General features: G+C 34.9%; 1 protein-coding gene across 1 annotated transcript in view; it reads right to left on the bottom strand.

Moving 5' to 3' along the window:
- LOC128982531 (protein singles bar-like) overlaps window positions 1-22,051 on the bottom strand; it is a 94,845-nt gene extending 72,794 nt beyond the window's left edge. The window contains exon 1 of the mRNA XM_054401492.1: window positions 21,848-22,051. The gene's annotated coding sequence lies outside the window, so the exon portion shown is untranslated. The remainder of the gene's footprint in view (window positions 1-21,847) is intronic.
- Between the last annotated feature and the right edge of the window lie 611 nt (window positions 22,052-22,662).

The raw sequence follows: 22,662 nt of genomic DNA, 5'->3' as shown, positions 1-22,662 counted from the left end.
ATTAATCAAAAGCAAACGTCGCAAGTCTTTACGTTTACGATTAACACGAGCTTTATTCAAAGACAGCACAATCATATCTCTAGCACTGGTATCCATTGCAAATTAGATACTGATGTATACGGTTTGCAGGCTAGTAACAAACTAAAAAGGCTTTTTGCTTTCACGCAGGACGCTCAGAAACTGTAAGAATTTTTACAAGTACAATTTTTAACTATTGGATGACGATAACATTGGTTGGCATATGTAATGTATGATAAAGATAATTTTTTATAATATGATGAGCATGTTATTAAAAAAGGAGTTATGATTAATTTAATTACTATTATTTAATAAAACGTATTTAAAAAACAGCACTGTTACGCTTCTTTTTTTATGGGGGCGGTACTTCAGACCTTCCATCCCCCCGGTTATCCCGGCATTACCTCCCTACTCGTAACATAAACATTTCAATGACAGTTATAAAGCAGCTGTTAGTTAAACCAGCATTGAAAATACTTTAAATTGCTAGCGTCGGCTGCTAGACTTTTAAAAAATTAAAACTTATTTTCTAAAAACTGGGACCCTAAACTAAAATTATGGCTTCGACATTCCCTAGTTCTCAAAATTATCTTTCTTTCAACACAAAAATCATGAAAATCCGTCGAGTGGTTGATTCAGAATCGTGAAATAAAAAAACACTGTTTCGTTTTAATATTATAGATAGATAGACGAGGTGTTAGCCTGTCCTACGTACGAGAATTCAGTATTCAGTTAAAACCGTGTGCAATTCAGATCAGCTAGTTTACACATATAAAGACGAAGTTTCTTGCAATTTTAATGTGAACAATCATCTTGTAAACAAATGTTGAGTGACCAAATATGTTTTTATTCCATCATAGGCCTGTACGATATGCATTTCAAATCCGATAATTTTACAATAAAACAGCAATCCTCCTTCCATAGCATACCTGCCTCTTCCATAATTATTATCACCACAATACAACTACTATACACAATTTCCAGTAGATCTGAATAGAAACCACCTAAAAAAAAACAAACGATAATATCCAATAAAATTCACAGTACACATAATTTAACTTTGGTGTCCTAACATCAAAACTAATCGTCACACCTATCCTTTATATCAATTTCACTGCATTAATTGCAAAATAAATAAGTGTAAACAAAGAAAAGTAAAAACAATAACAGTTTGTTTTGAAACAGCTGTTTGGTTCAAATAACATGCATTTGAAAAAAAGAACTTTGGTCACATGTAGCAGGAGTATAAAAAGTAAACACGCTAGTAAAGCTAATGGAATGGGCACACGGGAGGGACTAAGGTTAAAGGTGTAGTGACGTCATATCTCTAGTGGCTAATGTCTACTCTTGAGGCAACACGATTACCGTAACGAAACGATGAGATTTCAGCGGCGTTCGAGATATAGTTGGTAGCGTTAAGGATTGGTGTTCAGGAGGTCCCAGGTTCCAAACCTGCTGGCAGCACTAACTTTTTGTCAACAATTTTTTTTATATCAGCAAGTTTGGTTGGTTAGGTTAGGTTATGACAGTTTGATTTTATAATATTAAATTTTAAAATTAATTTTATAATTAATTAAAAATTATAAGTAATCATTAATTAGATTTTTATCTTATACAGTTTTTATATTATCAGCAAGTCTGGTTGGTTAGGTTTTGTTATGACAGTTTTATTTTAAAAATAAAAATTAATTTTATAATTTAAAAACAATATTTTATATTTATAAAGAGTAATTTTATAAGTAAAAATAAAATTACAAATTAAATTTTTTCATTTTAGCGGTTCTAGCGGCGAACGCTGACACTACAAGATATGTTAGCCTTATATTAGTCCCCCTTATATTAGTATTATATTATTAGTCCCTCCCGTGTGCCTCGCCGTAAAGCTAATGACGTAATTGTCAATGTTTACTATCCATACCGTTATCAGTTCTATCCTTGATAATTACCCACCCTCATTGAATAAATGTACATAGTAATTTCCCATATTAGTTAATTTAAACTACAATATATTCATAGTTGAAATAAAAGTGATATTTTTACGTTTGGGGGCGCTGATATAGGCACCCCCAAACGTAACCACAACTGAACACGATTTCATAAAAGGATGGTTTGTCTAATTGCAGTATCCTAGGTCAATGTTGACGTTGTGTTCAATCTATGTCATCCATCTGTTTATCTTTGTATAAAACCCGGCTGAGGTTGTGGTGGTAATTTAAAATCGTGATTCCTGATTATTCTTGATCATTCTTCGATTCTTATTTTTATGACATCGGGCCTAATCCAAACAAAGTTAAAGCAGACAAACATTAATTGTAAACAAAAAGCTCCCATGAAGAATCAAAACATGCAAACATTGTTATTTTTCTAATCTTTCCTTGAAAAGTGGAGCAGTAAAATAATTTGCATTTATCCTCTTTTATTAAGACACGTGTAAGCCTCGATTTGTACTGTGGTTTAATTTGGTTAAAACTGTGGTCTAATTATCTATACTAATCTTACTTATTTCCTATAATCAATGAAAAAATAAGAGTAAATAAAATAACCTCATAGTTCCATAGTTTATATTTAACCAGCTGTTAGTTAAAACAAATTATATTGCTCTAAAACAAATCGAAGATTACAAAGATTTCTTTAAAAAATAATTTGAACATCCTAGTATTTTACTATGTATACTTTAATTAATCTGTCATCCTCTTACAGAAGAATTGAACGTAACAATGATTAGTATTACACATAGTATAAATAAGTCAACCCTAAGTATGTCGTTACATTTTTATCCAAATGCTGAATTTGTGACACAAAAGCTGAATGTTTACAGCTTTTATGCCAAAAGCTAGTTTAGAATCTTAGCGTCGGCTGCTAGACTTTTTAAAAATTAAAACTTAATTTCAAAAAAACTGGGTCCCTAAACTAAAATTATGGCTTCGACATTCCCTAGTTCTAAAATTATCTTTCTTTCAACACAAAAATCATGAAAATCCGTCGAGTGGTTGATTCAGAATCGTGAAATAAAAAAACACTGTTTCGTTTTAATATTATAGATTGTCTATATATTAACTATTTTGTTTTAATACTTATACTTAATACTTTTCAATGAAATGGCGACCATACAAAGTAGGTATTTTAAGCCAAGTATGAATGGAGATGAGTGTAGGATGAGTGGCGCGATCTTGTAGTCTTGTTAGTGACTAAGGCCGACATATTCCTTAGACACAACTGTTAATTAATAGCCCACACAGCTAATAACAACTAAGGGACCTACAGTTTATAGTGGAATCCGAACCACATTTTTGCCTTTGGTATATACGAATAGGTCTAATTATCAGGATAGTACTGCGGATAGTCGTAGTACTCACCCGTGCGGACGTTAATCCGCACCAGGGAGTATCGCATACACAGTGCATGCCTAAAAATATCCACAATTCGTGACCTCCTACACAGAAAACGTAGTACGTTTTCTGTGCCTCCTAGTAGCTGGATTACAGGACGACGCCACCCGTCCCAAAGTACAGGTGTTTAAAGTACAGTACTTTGGAGCCTGATTATATTTTACCATTGACTATTTAATAGTCAAAGATTTTACCTAATTACCTCCTTGAGACCAGATTGTACTGGATAAGCTGCGTCAAATATATACAACTAGCCGCTATACTCATGCCTTGCAACGGGGTTATTTAATCAAGAATCAAAATTCAACTGTACCAACTTAATGACAGTCCGTTTTTATTCATTATGATCGAAATTAATTATGCAAGAAGATTCAATATTTTAATATTTGCTCATATAATTAACTAACTATTTCAAAGCAACCATCACTTATCATTTGGAGACAATAATTAAATAACAAATTATTGATTCACACAAAAAATTACAAATTATTCAATTTATTTCACAGTAAATATTCTCTAAATGGCAAAGTATAAAAGTAGGCTAGAGTAAGTTTAAAGCTTTATTACTGTTTCTTTAATACTTTTGCCAATATAAACGAGCGATATATTTTATTTTTTATTATTTTTAATGCTTTTAATAATTATTATCATCACTAAATTACTCTTTTCGTTGGTTGTCGAGTCGTGTCGGCGTCAATAATGTCGTCTGATTCTGACTGATGTCAGATGTTACACTGAATCGGTCACAGGGATAATAATTAATTGTAACCTACCACTAGCTTACCTAACTAAGTTTGAGTGTTGCTATGAGCAGTGGGATGATTGCACTGGACAGTTTAGCTATCTATTTCAGAAAAATAAAGTTTAAAATAAATCAAACCCTAGGATCTGTTCTCAAGTTTTGGCCGTTTTGAGATGGATGCTTTCAGGACTCAGTTTAGTCTAGCCTGAACAACTGGGTAAGCAGCTTGACTTAGTGGTTCATCCATGTTTAGTTTATTAACACTAATCAATGCCTAATCTAGATTATACGTGCCTTATTCTACTCCGTTTTAAAACTAATATACATAGGCATAAGCTTTATTTTTTTATTAAATACTGGGTACATCATTAAGGTAACTCGGTTAGGTTGCTTTTTATAAATGAACTAGCAACAGAGCCCGTTGTAGTTAATAAATACAACGGTCCCTAGAAAGTACAGTAGTACATAATATATGCCCTTGTAAGTACCTGAACATTTTTTAAAGAATGAAATTGTTTAGAAAATAAACTGATTTTCTAAAAGAGTAAAATAATGAAAAACAAATACAATTTTACAAAAATATTTTATTTACAGTATTTCTTTGTAAACAACATTCTTTGTAAAGACTTCATCTGATTGTTTTAATAATCTTCCTTGTTCTTTGCCAGGGATAATTTTAATTTTTATGTCTTCAAACCTTTTAACCGTTGATATTGCAACATACAATTAATTGTCCATGGCTGAATACTGTTGCTGGAAGGTATATCCCAACTTTATCCAATGTCTGGCCTTGTGCTATGTTTATTGTACAGTCTAACCTTGATATAACAAACCTCGTTATAACGAATTCCTTGATATAACGAATTTTTTTGAATCCCCTAGAACTCTCCATAAGACACAATGTATTTTTTACCTCTACATAACGAACAAACCATATCAACGACCTTGATTTAACGAATTTTTCATGATCCCGGCTAAAATAAGACACCTCAATATAACGAATTTGTCATTGTCAGAACCTCTACATAGCGAATTTAACTCTACTTAACGAATTGTATGCATCTCTCCCTCGATACAACAAACCCCCCACCCCCATTATTGTTTTTGAAAAATCAGTTTCTTCATCAAATGAAATGGAAAGGTAACGTCATTGCTCGCGCTAACATTCGTCTGCTCCATTTTAACACATCGCGGTCTGCCGTCTGCTGTCGTCCTGCATGCGCGCTATGTTACAATACAACTGAGAACTGATTTCATTCACTGAGGACTGATGACGACGTAATGTGTAGTAAGCTGTGATTGGGTGATAAGTAAATAAATATGGTGAATTGTACAATTTTTGGATGAAGAAAAACCTAAGAAAGAAAAAATAGAAGAACAAAGCAAAGAGAAAGAATAGAAACATCGTTATCTTAACATTCCTTTTACGAGTGTTTTTATTATCTTTAAGTTGGCTATATTATACACTTTTATAACGACTTATCTAATAATTTTATTATTTTCAATACGATTTGTTTAAACTAAGGCAACAGCAATTCCATAGTTGATGATTATTACAGTATTGACATTCCTCTGTTGTGATTTAAAGCAGTACTGTTAGTAGCACTGTAGTAGCCTACCGGCCTATCACGAGCAGTGGCTTACAAAACTCTCTACTGTTTTGTTTTGTTCTTTACGTGGTTTATTGCTATACAATACAGTGTTTGGCTAGGTTTTAGGTGGGTTAGAGAAAGCTGTGATTTTAAACTTACAGTTTATAACCTGTACCAAGGTCAATGACTAGAAATGTCATGATTGCGCAGTATTAAAGATTCCTACCCTTTAGTACCCCAGATAATCATCAGGTTCTACTTTACAATGTAAACACTGTACTGTAAAGTATTGTAGCCTATGCTACTTTAATTGTGTTTTAATGAGATCAAATCACGACATATATTGACTGATGCTGGTTCTGAACCTCGACTTAGCGAAATTCCTGCAAACCTAACCTCAATATAACGAACCTCGTTTTAACGAAATACTTGATATAACGAATATTCAGTTTGGTCCCTTCAGATTTGTTATACCGAGGTTAGACTGTAATAGCAAACGCTAATTTTAAAGGAAATCGCCGTCTTTTTTAAACAAATGGTAAATCTGTGTCCGTCTGTGCTAAGTCAATCCTTGGAATGAATACAATTTCACGTGCTGCTGATCCAGTTAAAACCTCTGCAATTATTTAATTGGGCTTGAGTTCTTTAACAATTAATCGTGTGCCATTACATAACCCTCGTTTTGTGTTAAGATTTCGTAGCAACATTATTACAGCTCCAATTTTTAAATTTAATTTGTGTATTGGCATTCCCAATACACAAATTAAGGAGGTTGAGGAAGTTGCATCATCTCTGAGTGAAGTGTTGGTCATACTATCTTGTTCTGTTTCTTTTTCATTTTCTGGTTCTCCATCCTTTTGATTACTTGATAAACACTTTTTTACCCCTTGGAGTAAATCTTTATCTATACTATAATTTGGTTTCTTCAATTTATTTTTATGAGCTGTTGATTCACGTCTGCCAGAACATGTTTTACTTGTTCTATATTTTTGATGCACGGCCACGTTTTGATTTTGGTAAGATTATATCCTCTTGATGCCCAGCATCCACATTTCCTGAGACAAAATAATCCAATTTCTCAGCATATATTTTGAATTGGCAGTCAAAAACTCTTGCTGCAGCTTCGATTTCGACATTACTGGCGTATTCCCCATCTTTGGTCATCAAATTTCTGTATTCCGTCGCGTTTTTTACTTCTAGTCTATATGTCTTATCCCCTACGATCAAAGGACAATAGTAGTCCCAGTTATTGACGACTTCATCAACTACCGTGGATCGTATATCACTGTATCTGGATTGAGATTTATGGCATAAAAATGAGACACTTCTAAAGAAACAGTTTCCATCACCAACCATGTAGTGAAGAGTAAAGTTATTCATTTTTAAACTAATGTAAAATATTGAGTTTATAATTAACATTTCAAAATAACGAATATTAAATACTATTTTAAACTGTAAATTATAAATTAAATTTGAATAATTTATAATTGACAGTTTAAAATAATAATTTTTGGCTATGAAATCCATACATCACTTAACTTACCAATACTTTATTAATGGTACAGATTAAAAACATCACTTTAGAAACACACTTTACGGACCTCAACCACCAATTCAAATAGTAAACAACTAAATGTAAACAAAGAAAAATCAAGGAAATAACAATAAAACAATCAGCTGTTAAACTACAGGTTAATACATGTGTTCCATATGATCAGATGATGCATACTGGATAACCCATTATTACTACCATATTTTTTTTTTTAGATTATTCATACCGGCAAACGTATTACTACCATAAATAAATAAAACTCAAACTTTACTAATTATTTGGAAATCTACACAGATTTTATTGACCTATTAATTTAAAAAATCGGTCCAGTAGAACTGTAGATTTAGTTGTAGAAAGTTAACAAAAATCTCTCCAATTCAATATTCTCTCACCACAATAAATTAGGAGGTTGCTAAGCTTTTTTGCAAATAACTCTTAAACGGTGAGGAAATCAAAGTGGAAGGTGATATTCTGAAAGAGAATAAAATTTGCTACAAAGTACTCTTAGGCGTTTTTTGAAAATATTCAAAAAAGGCAACCTAAAGTTAACTATAAATTGAAATTTTAAAATATTAACTAAAAAAAAATCAGTTTTTAGTGTATTTTTGCTTTTTATTCTTTATTTACCACAAATATTTAATAAAATCAAACTTTCATAATTATTTGCAAATCTACACAAATTAGGCTTTCAAACGATACATTAGTTAACAAAATCGGTCCAGTAGAAGTCTAGATTTAGTTGTACAAAGTTTAACAAAAATATCCCTAATTCAGTATTTTTAACAACTAAAAATTTGGAGGTCACTTATCTAATTTGACAATAACTTTTAAATGGTGAGTAAATCGTAGAAAATGCACGTGATATTCTGAAAGAAGATAAAATTTCCTACAAATACCTTGCGTGTATTTCTGTGTAATTATTTAATAAAGGCAGCCAAAAGCTGACTACAAAATAAATATAAACTTGAAAATAAAAACCTGAAAAAACAGTTTTTAATGTATTTTTGTTATTTTTATTTTTCTACCACAAATGTTTAATAAAATCAAACTTTCATAATTATTTGCAAATCTACATGAGTAAGGCTTTCCAATGACTCATTAATTAAGAAAATCGGTCCGGTAGAAGTCTAGATTTAGTTGTACAAAGTTTAACAAAAATATCCCAAACTCAATATTTTCTCATTATTATAAATTCGGAGGTTGCTTAGCTTTTTTGCAAATAACTTTTAAATGGTGAGGAAATCGACCAAAGTGGAAGGTGATATTCTGAAAGAGAATAAAATTTCCTACAAATTGATACCATTCACTTCTTGGAAACACTAAAAAAAGGCAGCTAAAAGTCACACCCAAATAAAAAGTGTGAAAAACACCGTTTTCAATGTATTTCTTATGGAAAACATGTTTTTTTTGAAATTTTTCACCATAAATCATAATAAAAACAAATTTTCATAATTATTTGCAAATCTACACGACCTAAGCTTTCCAACGACCCATTAATTAATAAAATCGGTCCAGTAGAACTCTAGATTTAGTTGTACAAAGATTTTTAAAACTGAATTATATACAGAAATAGATAATTTCATGAATCACTTATGCCCTATATCATCTATGTGTGTTCAGTACATAATGACACTCTCTCAAAAAAGTACTAATCCTAACCCAAATAAAATATATGTAGGTAGCTTTAGGCCTACAGAGGATGAGTGTTTATATTTATATCACTTATATTTATATCTCTGTGGTTAGGTTTTAGTTTTGTTTGCCTTAAGATGGCTATAAGTTTAGGACTAGATATCAAATAAACTCCCAATTAGCTTATAGGGCAGCCTAGCCTATAATTTGTCAGTGTCAATAAAATAGTGCAATTATATCGAGGACAACCAAACTTGGATATACAACCATGTTTATACCTAAGTTTCCTTTTTGGTATTCACCAACAAGGATCAACCGTAATTTTATCAGTCAGAAAGTGGCCTGAGTTTCCGGAAAATTGTAACTTATTACATTTTAAAAATTAAGGGTAAATTAAAGGTTTCTGTTCTGGTTTCGGAGCGAGTCCAAGTTCTTGCAGTGACGAAGATTTTCTTACTGCTGATAGCCTTTTTTGAATTCAGCGTAAAAAATACTGGGTAATTTCTATAGTTTGGTCCATTTAGGGGAACCAAACAAACTTTTAAAAACTCTTCTATCTCATCATTTCAGTAAACTATGATATTATTATTTTAATAGAAGTTAAATAGATCTCAATAAAAAAATATACCACAAATTATTATTTTTGGGATAAAATTACATTGACCAAAGAATACTCTCAGAGTATAGTGTAGTGATAAAACCCCAGGTACTCCTATCTATATATATAAAAGGCAAAGACCTAACTGACTGACTGACTCACTCTCTCACTCATCACTAATTCTCTTACTTCCCATTTACCTAGGAGGCTGAAATTTGGTACACTGATTCTTTAGGCATTAAATAGGAAAACTAAGCTGTTTTTATTCTGATCGGACTCTCGGGCTCCGCCCCAGTGGTTCTGGAGTTTCCCATGTTAACCTTATGAGTACTCATATTTAAATGAAATTAATGAATCTTAACAGCTGTTTCAATTAAACAAGTTGGTTCTGTTCTATGATGTTCAATAGCATTAAAGTTACAAGGATTACCAACAGGGTGCAGCACTATTATTTCTTTTAAATTTATGACAACAGCTAATTTGCAACCAAAAGGTGAGTGAGCGTAGTGAACGCACTTCAACCTGGAGGCGAGTTAGCGTAGCGAACGAGCTAACCTGAAGGCAAGTGAGCGCAGCGAACGAGCTTCAACCAGTACGTGATTGAGCCATGCGAACGAGCTCACTTATGAAGTTAAACGGGGCAAAGCCCGCGGTTACAGCTAGTCTATACATAATACGAGTAAAGTTTGAATACTTGTTACTTCGATCTGGGAATCGGCTCTAACAAAAACGTTTATATTTACGGAATAACTAAGTTCTGGGTCAAAAATAAGTTCTAGACCAGTGGTATAGCCAGGACAAATCTATTTTCCTACAGTCACCCGACAAAGTTGGCTTCCTTGTACTGTTTATAGTACAAAAAGCTGCTAATTGCTGCATATTTATGCTTTGCCGTACGGTTTATACTTTGTCGTACGGTTTATACTTTGCCGCACATCAGGATTCCAACGAAACAACACAAAACAGCGTGGTTCTATTATGCACGTAATCCGTGTACGCTTGGAAATAGGTTAGCAGCACTTATAGCTATTTACATTACAAGTGTAGTAAGAGCGTTTTTACATCACGCAGGTGAATGTTGTGCAACGAGCGAAGGCGAGTTGCATAATTCACCGAAGTGAAGTGTAAAAACAGTACTTTGCCGCACATCAGGATTCCAACGAAACAACACAAAACAGCGTGGTTCCATTATGCACGTAATCCGTGTACGCTTGGAAATAGGTTGGCAACACTTAAAGATAATTATACTATGAGCAGCTGATTGACTATTACAACTACGATTTAACCTGTCATTTCGTGTTTATAGTTTCGGTATTTCTGAACTTTCTGGACTTTTCTTTTAAACGTTTTTAAAACCTTCCTACGATCTTAATAAACAAGAAAATACATTTTAAGCCTTTTTTTAGGCACGGAAACCACTTCAAATTACAAAAACATACGGAACTATATTCTCAAAACGCGGAGCACATTTCTTGCCGAGGAAAATAGCGGAGTGATATGGACCGCGGGTACTACTTTCTCTAGGGCACCATTTGTGTTGCCAGCTGAACCTAAAAACGTGTTGCATAGTGTTTGAAAGACTAATTATTTATATTCTTTATAGTGACTGTAGGAAAAATATAATGTGTAACACGAGTGAAAAAGGCCTTTGCTGCACTCGAGATCATTCCACACTCGCCTGCGGCTCGTGCGTAAACATTGCTCTCGTGTGCAGCAAAGTGCCACTTTCACCACTAGTTACACAAATAACTATATATGCTTTATAGTGACTGTAGGAAAAATATAATGTGTAACACGAGTGCAAAAGGCCTTTGCTGCACTCGAGCTTGTTCAACTGTAGAGTGTCCTTTCCGAAAGCCAAACTGATGCTCAGGAATCAAATTTAAGTCTTCTATAATTGGGTTCAATCTTTTTAGGATTAGTTTTTCAAATAATTTGGATACAACAGGAAGCAAACTTATGGGTCTGTAGGACACGAGACCTCATTTGGTGGTTTGCCTGGTTTTGGAATTACCACAAGTTAAGCTATTTTCAATTGAACTGGAGGGGTGCACAGAAGGAGCCTCCCCGAAGATTGTGACCATTACACGCAATGAACGACATCACAATCGGGCGCACCCCGGGCAACGCTGACATGTCAGCGGCAAATCCTTCTACAACCGGACGACTTCGAAAAATGAATCTACCTAAACGGTCTTTTTCAAGGCCATTAGTAACGATCTCGATTAATATCGAGGGAATAACGAGAGACAAAGAAGTATTACTGTCTGATATGCGCAAGACGTACGAATGCGACTTCCTCCTTGTGCAAGAAACACACCGGGGCATTTTAAAACCTAGACCCAACATAGAGGGAATGAGACTGATTCTAGAGAGACCTCATGATCAATATGGTAGTGCTGTTTTTGCCAGGCCATACATTGACATCACCTCAGCTTCACTTACTGAGAGGAACAATACTGAGATACTAACGGTCAGGACACTACAGTACAGTGTCACATCTTTGTATAAGCCTCCCGAATCTCAGTATGTATTTACAGAGCCCGATAATCTATGCTATGATGACATTAATTTCGTCTTGGGGGATTTTAATTGTCAGAGCATTGCTTGGGGATACAAAGAGACAAGTGAAAATGGGACAAAACTTGAAACCTGGGCTGAGGCAAATGACCTGCAGCTCATACACGATCCTAAGCTCCCTTGCTCCTTTAACAGCGGTAGATGGAAGAGGGGTTATAACCCTGACAACATCTTTGTGAGCAGCAGCATTGCCTCCCAGTGTGAAAAGTCTGTAGGTGATCCGATTCCCCGAACTCAACACAGACCTATAGTATGCACCGTTAGTGATGTTGTTAAACCTGAAGTTGTTCCTCTAAGGCGCAGGTTTAATTTCAAAAAGGCCAACTGGACGGGTTTTAGGGAGATCATTGACAGAGAAATCGCCAATATCCCTCCACAACCTGATATGTATGACTCCTTCGCTAAGCTTGTCCAGCAGGTCTCGAGAAAAATAATACCTAGACGCTGTCGAACCCATTACATCGCAGGACTCTCTGAAGAGGCAAAGCCACTGCTAGAACGATACCAAGGTCTCTTTGACAATGATCCCTTTGCTGAGGACACACTTCTAGCTGGTGAAGAGCTTATGTCAGTCATTGCCGAAAATCGCAAAACTATGTGGTGTGATCTTGTGGATAGTTTAGATATGAAGGTGAACAGCAGACGGGCCTGGAAGTTCCTCAAGAACATAAATGGAGATGCGACAAAACCAGAAGACAACTTTACAACAGTTACTGCCGATCAAGTCGCTACCAACCTTCTTTTAAATGGCAAAACCTATGGAAGGAAATACCGGGAGCCTGTTGTGCGTGATGTGGCAAGTGAGAATCATTTCCTGGAAGAACCATTCACCATGTCCGAGCTAACTGCAGTCATTACCAGCTTAAAGACTAACAGAGCTCCAAGGTATTGACGAGATCAGAGTTGAACAACTAAAGAACCTAGGTAAAAATGCCATGCAATGGTTGTTGAGCCTCATGAACATGTGCGTAAGCCAAATGCATATACCAAAGGCATGGAGGAAAGCTCGTGTGGTTGCACTGCTCAAACCTGGGAAAGATCCAAACGATCCTAAGAACTTTTGACCTGTTTCTCTCTTATGCCACACACATAAAATATTAGAACGTCTGATACTCAATCGAATCGGCGATTTTCTGGAACAAAAGATCATTCCACAACAGGCAGGCTTTCGATCAGGCAAGTATTGTTGTGGCCAAGTTTTAGACCTGACCCAGCACATCGATGGAGAAAACAGATCACGGGTGTCGCTTTTGTAGATTTAACAGCTGCCTACGATACAGTAAACCATCGAAGACTCTTGGGAAAAGTGTACAGTATTACCAAAGACTATCAGCTGACTTCAATGATAGGCACTTTTCTTCATAACAGGCGGTTTTTCGTGTCCCTTCAAGGCAAGAAAAGTAGATGGAGGAATCAAAGAAATGGATTGCCTCAGGGTAGCATCTTAGCCCCAGCTCTTTATAACATTTACACTAACGACCAACCGTTGCCAAACGCTACACGTCGGTATATATATATGCCGATTATACGGCGGTGGCGGCACAAGGTAGGAGTTTTGAAGGGCTCCGTGTTTAGCCCGGACGTGTTTGACGCGGACACCCTCAAAATGGTGGTGCGCGCGGACGGACGCTTTAGAAATCCCCGCGCCAAGGCCGGGTGGGTAATTCGGCACCTTTCGCCCCCATTATCGAGTAAGGACGCTCGGTGGCGTTTCCCTCACAACACAAAGATTTATAATTATCGTAACCAGAACTGGCCCGTAGCTACCAGTGGGAGAAAAAACTTTTATTTATTATTAATTCCATTCGGATTTCAAAAATGAAACATTATTATTATAAGACCTGTATAATTGCAAGCACGTTGCAATGTGCAACGGAATCTATACTATTATAAATTATAAATATTGGTTCTAGTAATCACTTTTAAATTTAACAATACAATTTTAAAAAAATTGAAAGTAAAGCCTTTAAATTTTAGTATTACATCAAATATTGCACATGCTTATGAACAATGAACCTGAGCATGTTCCATAACAATTTACTTGATAATGATTACTTAGGTGTCTATTTTACAATCAAAATTTAAACTTCACTTTTAGTCCTGAACCACGGATGGGAACAAGACTGTTTCATGTTCGTAATGAAGGGGAGTAAAAAACACAGATAGAGATGTAATTTTAGACATTTTCGGAGACCTGAATTTACATGTTTAATTAAAACCCCTCAGGATTGGCCATGAACTTATTCTAAAACAGAGCGGTACAGTTCTAGCTAGCTATAACCTAGAAATAAATCCTTAACAGTTTCGGATTCCACCATTTTGGCTACTAATTACTGCATAAGAGGACATGATGGTGAGTATATCAGCGAAACCACGAAATATATACGAAAAATATCGTTAAAAAAGTTATATTGACATTCACATTTGCATTGATTCAAGCGTTTAAACCATAACCCATGTGTTCCACGTTAATAATTGTATAAGCAATCGGAACTGGGCTATAATGCCGTTATTTTAAATACAAAATTAATGTAGGTTAAGATAAGGTTTCCGTCATAAATATGACATATTTAAGTAAATAAAATATACATGTTGATCTTTAGCTTATGTTCTTTATTTTCATACCTACTAATAATTGTTGCGGCACGTGATGCGCCAATGTTTTGGTAATAATACAAACGAACACTTTCAACTAAACTATGATTTTATTGATGTAGATATGATATAAGCAAATTATATCAGTGGACTGTATAGTGAAACTGTAATAAATTAATTTCTATAACGAAACTACTAAATGTGGATTAAGAGTCATAATTTAAGACTAATGAAATACGTGAGATGCTGAAAGAAAACAATGTTACTCGGCTGACACGACAATCAGTAGGCTACTGATCACATAGACCACAGACCACATAGGACTACCACCCCACGGTCCTAGATAGAAAAGGAGTTTTTGTGACCGTATTTGTTCTTTACGCAGAAGGACGGTCTCAACTGCTTTGTTAAGAAGCCGACTAATTGCCCTAGCAGAACGAATGAGTGGTTTATGCGATCGTAAACAACTCTTAATGTTTGACAATATTTGAAATTTAGAAACGTAACTATCTCCTAACAGCATAAATATTAATATACCCAACAGATTAATTAAATACACTCTCCCCAACAATGATTGTTTCAAGCAAAAAATACTCATAAATAAAAAATGTTTGAATGAACAGTATACAAGTATTTGACAAAAATCGTTTACGCCATCTTTAATTTTGGACTTCAGAGACTCCGATTTCTTTACACCGTTTCACTAGTAAATGCACACAATTCTTAGTCAAAATAACCAATCTTTAATTAAGCAATTTTCTTAGGGTTGTCTTACGGATTTACTCGACTATATTCAAATCTTTGAATTATGTTTCAATTGTTTACTTATTAGTTCAGTATATTTTGAATACACAGAAATTTATGTTGATGACTAATGCTGTGAATACAATTCAGTGACATAAGAACCAAAAATCTATGTAAATAATACCCCCGCCGCAACAAACCTGCAGACTTTGCAGAATTTCCATTTACCGGGTTCGATTTTTACTAAAATATTCATAAAAAATTGTAAGCTCTACAAAATGGCTTGGAGGGAAATTATAAAACTTTGTGTTTTTAGGGTCAAACATAGGAAAAATCAATTTTCACCCCGTAAAACACCCTATCAAAACGAAAAAGTAAATCGGTCCTGGATCTAGTCTTACCATGAGACCTACTGTAATTGCTATATGGAATATATGGGAAATTCGCTAAAATTAGAGTTTTGTCTGTACATGGCTTAGAATGATAAATGTTTCGGTTAGTTTCATCGTATGGAACGAGTCATACGATAGGAAAGCAGAAATGCGTGCTTACTCAATTTCTGCATGCCTGTCTGTGACGCACAAGATGTTATTTTACGCTCTCTTCGACGGGAAAACGAACAAACAGATCACGATGAAACTATTTTGATGTATTCTCTACAAGCTTGAGAAGGCTTTTAATTACTTGAAACGTGCCTATGTCCATTGGAAATAAAAAAAATACGAACGCTCAAAACCCCAGTTTTGCGCGTAAGGCTCATTTTGTTCTAGGTGAAACCATTGACTAACCAACCACTAGTAGACTTATTATCCCATTGTAAATTTTGAAGCTCGTCTTTCGTGTCTAGTTCATGTTCGGCGACACTGCGTGCGTTAGTGTCGACGGATTTCTTTATTATTTTAGGGTTAATTTAAGGATTTGTGCTTTACTGTTTGGTTATGCACCGGCTTCAGCTGTTCCATACGGGATGAGAAATCTACTAGGGGAGTATGTTTGATCTATGGCTTTACTTTAATCAAGTCAAGTGATCTATAAATTAAATAATAGTGGTCGTCCGGTGGTCGAAAACTCGACCATAACATGTAATGTACACCGTATTCACTATTGGATACTGAAGTAAACATCCCATCTATATGGACCAGCTGTCGCCATTTTTTAACTAAAAAAAACATGTAGATGTGTGAGCCAATCACCGAATGTTTGTCTTAAATTCTATTTTCTACCTTATTTTTGGTTGGATTCCACAGCATTTTAGAGTTTCATGATTTGTCTAACCCTTCTAAAATCTATCATTTCAGCCTCTGGATTGCTTATATAATCAAATAAATAGTAAAGTCTTACCTTAGCAATCCTTATTAAGGTGGTCCGATATTAATTTCAAACCCGTAGGTTCATCATCAGTCGGAAGTTTAGGTAGACCAAATGTTTGTTAGAAAATCCACCCGATGGGTTTCGTAGAGATGTTGACATTTAACACGAAGACACACATTACAGTTGACATAAATAATATTCGTAGTTTAGGGATAAAAACCATGGTTTTATAAAACAGTGGGATGAATGTCATTTTGTACATGGTTTATTGCCTTCTAAAATGTCAACATTTAAAATTTGGACGTCCACGGGGAGTAACCAGAGGTGAATAGGCATACATGTTACTGTAATTGGGTTATTAGAAATCTACTAGGTGAAACCCGTCGAAATCGACGGTTACTTTCTTCAAGGCTTACCTTAATTCATCTAACTGCAATAAATTGGGTGAAATATACACATTTTGAGCATTTAGCATTGTTTTAAGAGTAATAAGTGTAACAACAATAATGATATTAATTGCGTTAGTTGCCAAATTTGGTTGATCATTCAATGAATAACATATTCCCCATACCGTACGTCATCGGTGTTATTATTAGTATGTTATATTGTATCTCTTTCTTAGGAAGAACTTTTAAACAGTATTAAAATCGTATTGGTGGATCTTTTGTAGTTAAACACTTCAGTGATTTGTAACATGGTTTTATTTCAAAAGAAAATAATGTTTGGGAAGACATATTCTAACTTCAAAGGGGTATATCCGTTACAGTGTAAGTTTCATTTTTCCTTCGTCACGTCGCGTCAGTTCATATCGTACTTCTGTGCTAATGAATGAACCCTCTAGCATATTTTTGAGAAATTGATTGTGGTTTACTGCTGGAATTCCTTGACATGGGGGATGTCAGTTAGTTGTCTCAGCCTTATCCATAAAGTTGTCAATATAATCTCTCTACGGAATGTTAGGTGTAGTGGAATACTTGAAGTGAAGTTGGCTTTTATTCTTGAACTGAGGGGCCTTCTAGTTCATATGGTCATGCGGTTTCATTGACAACAAATAATGCAAATGACATAGCAATGGGACATTTCCAAAAAGCAAAAATACTGTAAATTGGCTGTTACGTATATATTGACGTTTACATATTGTTAATCAACGTATCTTATAAAGGATTATGTGATCTAGTTTAAAAGGAATATGGCCTTTCTGTCATGAGAGTAGCTGCTTAAATAGTATTTTCTCTTTGTGTCATATTTTACAGCCAAAACGTCGTGTTATTTTCAATAATGTTACCAAACCAGTGTGCCAAAGTCCGTAACAAAGGCAGGTGCAAATATTTTTTCAAGATGGGTACCATTTTAGGCAAGGTTTCTATGTTTGGATTTTATTAGACACGATAAGAGCAGATATTTCCACATAAATATTTGATATGTGTAGAATAATATGATAAAATGTAATGTAGGCAAAAATGGTGAAAAAGCAGACACCTACCCGTACAATAGATATAAGATAGTTCAATAAGAAATACTTTAAGAATTGCTGTGATAAAAGGATTTTCCACTGATTTCGTAATGGAAAGTTGCAAAACATGACATGATAAAGAAGAAAATCAATTTTTGTTTAATCAGAAAATAACATTGCAAATACTTATTTGGTAGAATTCAGTAACTCCCAATAAATGTGTGTTGTTTGAAATACAATTTAAAAATGAACAGCTGTTTCATTAAAAAGTATTATTCACATGGTCAAAATGTAAACAACTCTGTGGAGGGATCTTTAAAGGCTTCTGGGGCAGAGTCCTAAGGGATTTTGTATGTTTTTCTTTTGATAACTCATCTACAGACCAAGACCTTTCTTTGGACACCTCTACCAAGTTTCTACGCCGAGCCGTTCTCTCAAATTAGTGGGGACAAAGTTTCCAATTAAATATTTAGATTCATCCATGTTAATCTTATGGGAGAAACTCCAACATTGATGGCCTGTGGGGAAAAGCTTGAGGACTTTTATTACAGGTATTGGTGAACGGGGTGTCTACACAAAAAATACTTCATTTTGACACATCGTTTGTAAAAATCCGTCCATTATTAACGGAGGAGTAGTCTTTCGTAGAAATTGCCTTCACGTATTATTATGCATGCATATAAGGATACTATTATAAAGAAGAGGTGGTGTCTGTGTGTTTGTATGAGATAATCTCAAAAACTACTGAACCGACTGGGCTCAAATTGCACACAACTGTAACTACAGCTCCGAGGATACATATAGAACTATTCCCGCTTCGATATTGTCCTAGGGCTCTGCCCCGTGGGCTTTCAAAAATTTGAGGTGAGAGATTTAAAAGTAAATATTGATTGATGGTATCCATGGTAACAAAGAACAAACCTACAAAGCTCAAAAATTTAAACAAGCAGAACTAACAAACTGTCAAATGAATTTTGATTTCACAAGCCACACAGCTGGTTCAAACAAATTAAATACTGCACGAATGTTAGAACAGAGAGGGTAAGGATTATAAATTTAAAATAATGATGTCACTAGCCCTATTGTAAACATTATTTAATATTACTGAAATGCTTAAATGGAGCTGTCAAACCATAATATGTTAATGTGATTTCATAAGTATAGGATTCTTTCAGTTACTTTTGTTTATGTTTATGATCTATTATACTGAGTCTGTTCTAATATTTGTGAAATGCTGTAATAATGTTTTACTGGGAAAAATTTGTTGTAAAAAAAATCATTTATAGATACCGGTATAGGAACTAATTAATATTCTATAATCATTGCCGTATCAACCTAGGCCCTTATCGTGAGTTTTATGAGGTTTATTTCTTTGAATTATTTTTGTGTAAACCAGTAATATATAATCCCCCTGCCGCAGCAAATCTATAGACTGAGCGAATTTCCATTTGCCTGATTATAATTTCACAAAAATATGTTAGAAAATTACCCATAATTTTCCATATTTATTTATATTTTCCTTTTTTTCTATTTTTTGGTTTGGAACTATTGTGATAGCTTTTCGTTTACAGTGCAAACCATTAAACACATTCTTTTATTATACCTTTAAATCCATCATTGGTTTTGTATCGTAGGTAGGCCGAGCCTAAATAAGTATTAACAGTATGAGTTAACAAAAACGTACTATTATCAAGTTAAGTAATACAGTTAAAGTTTGTTTCTAAATTAAATGGTAGGAGAGAAACCATTTGGCATTTTCAAAGAACCTGTGTATCTTTTGCATACTGACCCCGTTGCAAGGCACGGGTATAGCTGTTGGCAAATACGAATAGTAGCGCTGATTTGCAGTAGTAGTTCAATAAAATAACAAGCGACCGGCTGACCGGCACAACTAATTGTGACCAACGGGATTGATTTATTTAGTATCTTATATGTATTAGAAATCATGTACTACCACAAAGTCTTCTTTCTACATCAATTACAATTCCATAATACCCCCACCGCAGCAAACCTGCAGCCAAAGCAAATTTCCATTTGTGTGGCTTTATTTCAATTCAATCTAATTCAATAACGTTAGGTTTAACGAGTACCTAGGTTTGCTGCCTACAGGGAGGGTAACGAAGTGTGATTTTTAGAAAAATATTATTAGCTTAGTATGAAATAAATAAATTTGCCAAGTTTAAAGAAAATCTATTCATAAACGAGCAATATTACAAAAGGTTTACTTATCCGACTAAATATTATAAGTAAGAAAGTTTTAATGTATATGGATGTATGGATGGATGGATGGATGGATGGATGGATGTTTGTGACAAGTAAACGCGAAGAATACAAACCGACAAGGTTGAAATTTGGTATGACGATAGCTGACATTCCCGATTAACATATAGACATATTCTTACCTCAAAATTCCTTTCAGTTTCCGCCCCAGTGGCTCTGGCCATGGAGTGTCTCATGTTAACCTTATGAGTATTCATATTTAAAGAAATTAAAGAATTTTGTCCAGCCTTTTCAACTGCACAAAAGTTGGTTCTATGATATTAAATAGCATGAAAAAGTTATAAGGCTTGCCAATAGGGGAGGCAAAACGCGATAATTCCTCGGACGATTCGGTAACGGGGATATTCCCCGCGAGCCGGGTAGATGCAGGGAGACGTCCGCTCAATTACCCACCCGAACCAGTTTTGTCCGGCTCACGCACTGTCCGCCTCACGCACGTCCGGGGGAAACACGGTACCGTTTTGAAGAGGTGGAACAGAAGCTGATTATGACTCTAAATGAACTTTCCCAGTACTATGACGCAAATCACCTGAAGCCGAACCCTGCTAAGACCCAAGTTTGTGCCTTTCACCTAAACATTAGAGAAGCAGGCCGTGAGTTGAATGTGAGGTGGCGGGGAGACCGTCTTCAGCATTTAGCCCAGTCAATAAAGGTATTGTGTCGGAAGTAATTAGTGAAAGGCTGATTTTTTGCCCATCGACTATTACCATTTAGACAAGTGTTCAGCCAAAAGTCCCCGCCCCCACCCCTCTTGCTTCCCCCCCTGTGCCCCCCTAAACATTTAAAGTGTAAGGGTTTCGTAAATCACGTTTTTCTCGATTGTTAAACGACATATTGAATTGCAATTAGTTTTATTGTCTTCGTTGTAAAATTTTCTACAATCCTATTTGATTGACTTTCGTCGTAGCTGATATCGTTTGTTAGTTATTTGAATAAAAATGTAAAGATTTATATATTTTTGAACATATAATTTTATTTATGTCGCCTTAACTTTTTTTGCTGACGCTTTATGAAAATATGTTCCGAACAAAAGTTGTAGCTGCTTTCATTAGCTTTAAAATGATGTATAATAGTACTTACTTTAATCAAAATCCTGCGAGATTTAGACGATGTAATGCAGTATGCATACTCAATCCGTGAGCTAAGTGGCTTTGCAATACTATCATTGTTGTAATATGGAGTGTTTTTTTTTTTTTTTTTTTTTTACTTAAGGTACACTATTGCATTATCTCCATATCCCACCGCAGCAAACCTGCGACTACGCAAATTTTCATTTACCTGGCTCGATATTTACTAAAACATTCCCTTAAAATCGTCAGAGTTATTTCTTGATCAGATTGACATAAAATGAGGTTACTAACCTGTCGTCAATCAGTCCTCTATTGTCTTTGATGACTAGAGTTTCGGGGTTATAACCCCATTTTCAAATCTTCTCTTCAGTCGTCAAATGTCAAACATATTTTCTTGCGTAAGCCGTCGTCAAAATTACTTTACATATACACATAAACACACACGAAAACATTTATAAATACAAAGCATGTACATGCGCGTGAGGCCGGCCAAGGACAAAACCAGACTGCAGGGTTTGATAAGACTGTAGGTTAGCCGATGCCTACTTGATGGTGTTGACCTTGGGGGAGGGGAACCAGCTGTTTATCTCCTCTATTGTTCTGTAGTTTGGTCACTCTGTCAAATAAAATGTTTGATCCAAAATTTAACTTCTCGTTCAAAACATCATTTGGGGAATTTTTGATTGCCTTGTAAATTTCAAATGTTTCCAGAACGTTCATTTTATTACCTTTATTACATTTGTGTAATATCTCTAAATTATCTATGCAACTGTTGACATTGTGATTTTCGTTCATTAGGTGTTCTGCAAACTTAGATTTTTGTGTTTGCAATTTAGGCTTGGGGAGGTGTTCTACATACCTTTTCCTAAATGAACGACCTGATTGACCTATATATACCTTGGGACAATCGTTGCATGATAATCTGTACACGCCAGATGTTTCAAGACTGTTACTATTATCAGGAGGGGATGTGTTCAATTGTTGTTCTAATTTCTTGGTAGTCTTACATGCCAGAATGATGTTTTGTTTTTTTAATTCATTTTTCAAAGTGAAATGTAGATTATTGCCAAACTCAATGGATACAAATTTACTCTGAACTTGAAGCC

Source organism: Macrosteles quadrilineatus, unplaced genomic scaffold (genome assembly GCF_028750875.1).
Source record: "Macrosteles quadrilineatus isolate MER2022 unplaced genomic scaffold, UCM_ALF_1.0 Scaffold_1__1_contigs__length_201487025, whole genome shotgun sequence".
Lineage (NCBI taxonomy): Eukaryota > Metazoa > Arthropoda > Insecta > Hemiptera > Cicadellidae > Macrosteles > Macrosteles quadrilineatus.
The sequence above is the reverse complement of the archived record's forward strand: the minus strand, read 5'-3'. Positions and strand labels throughout refer to the sequence as shown.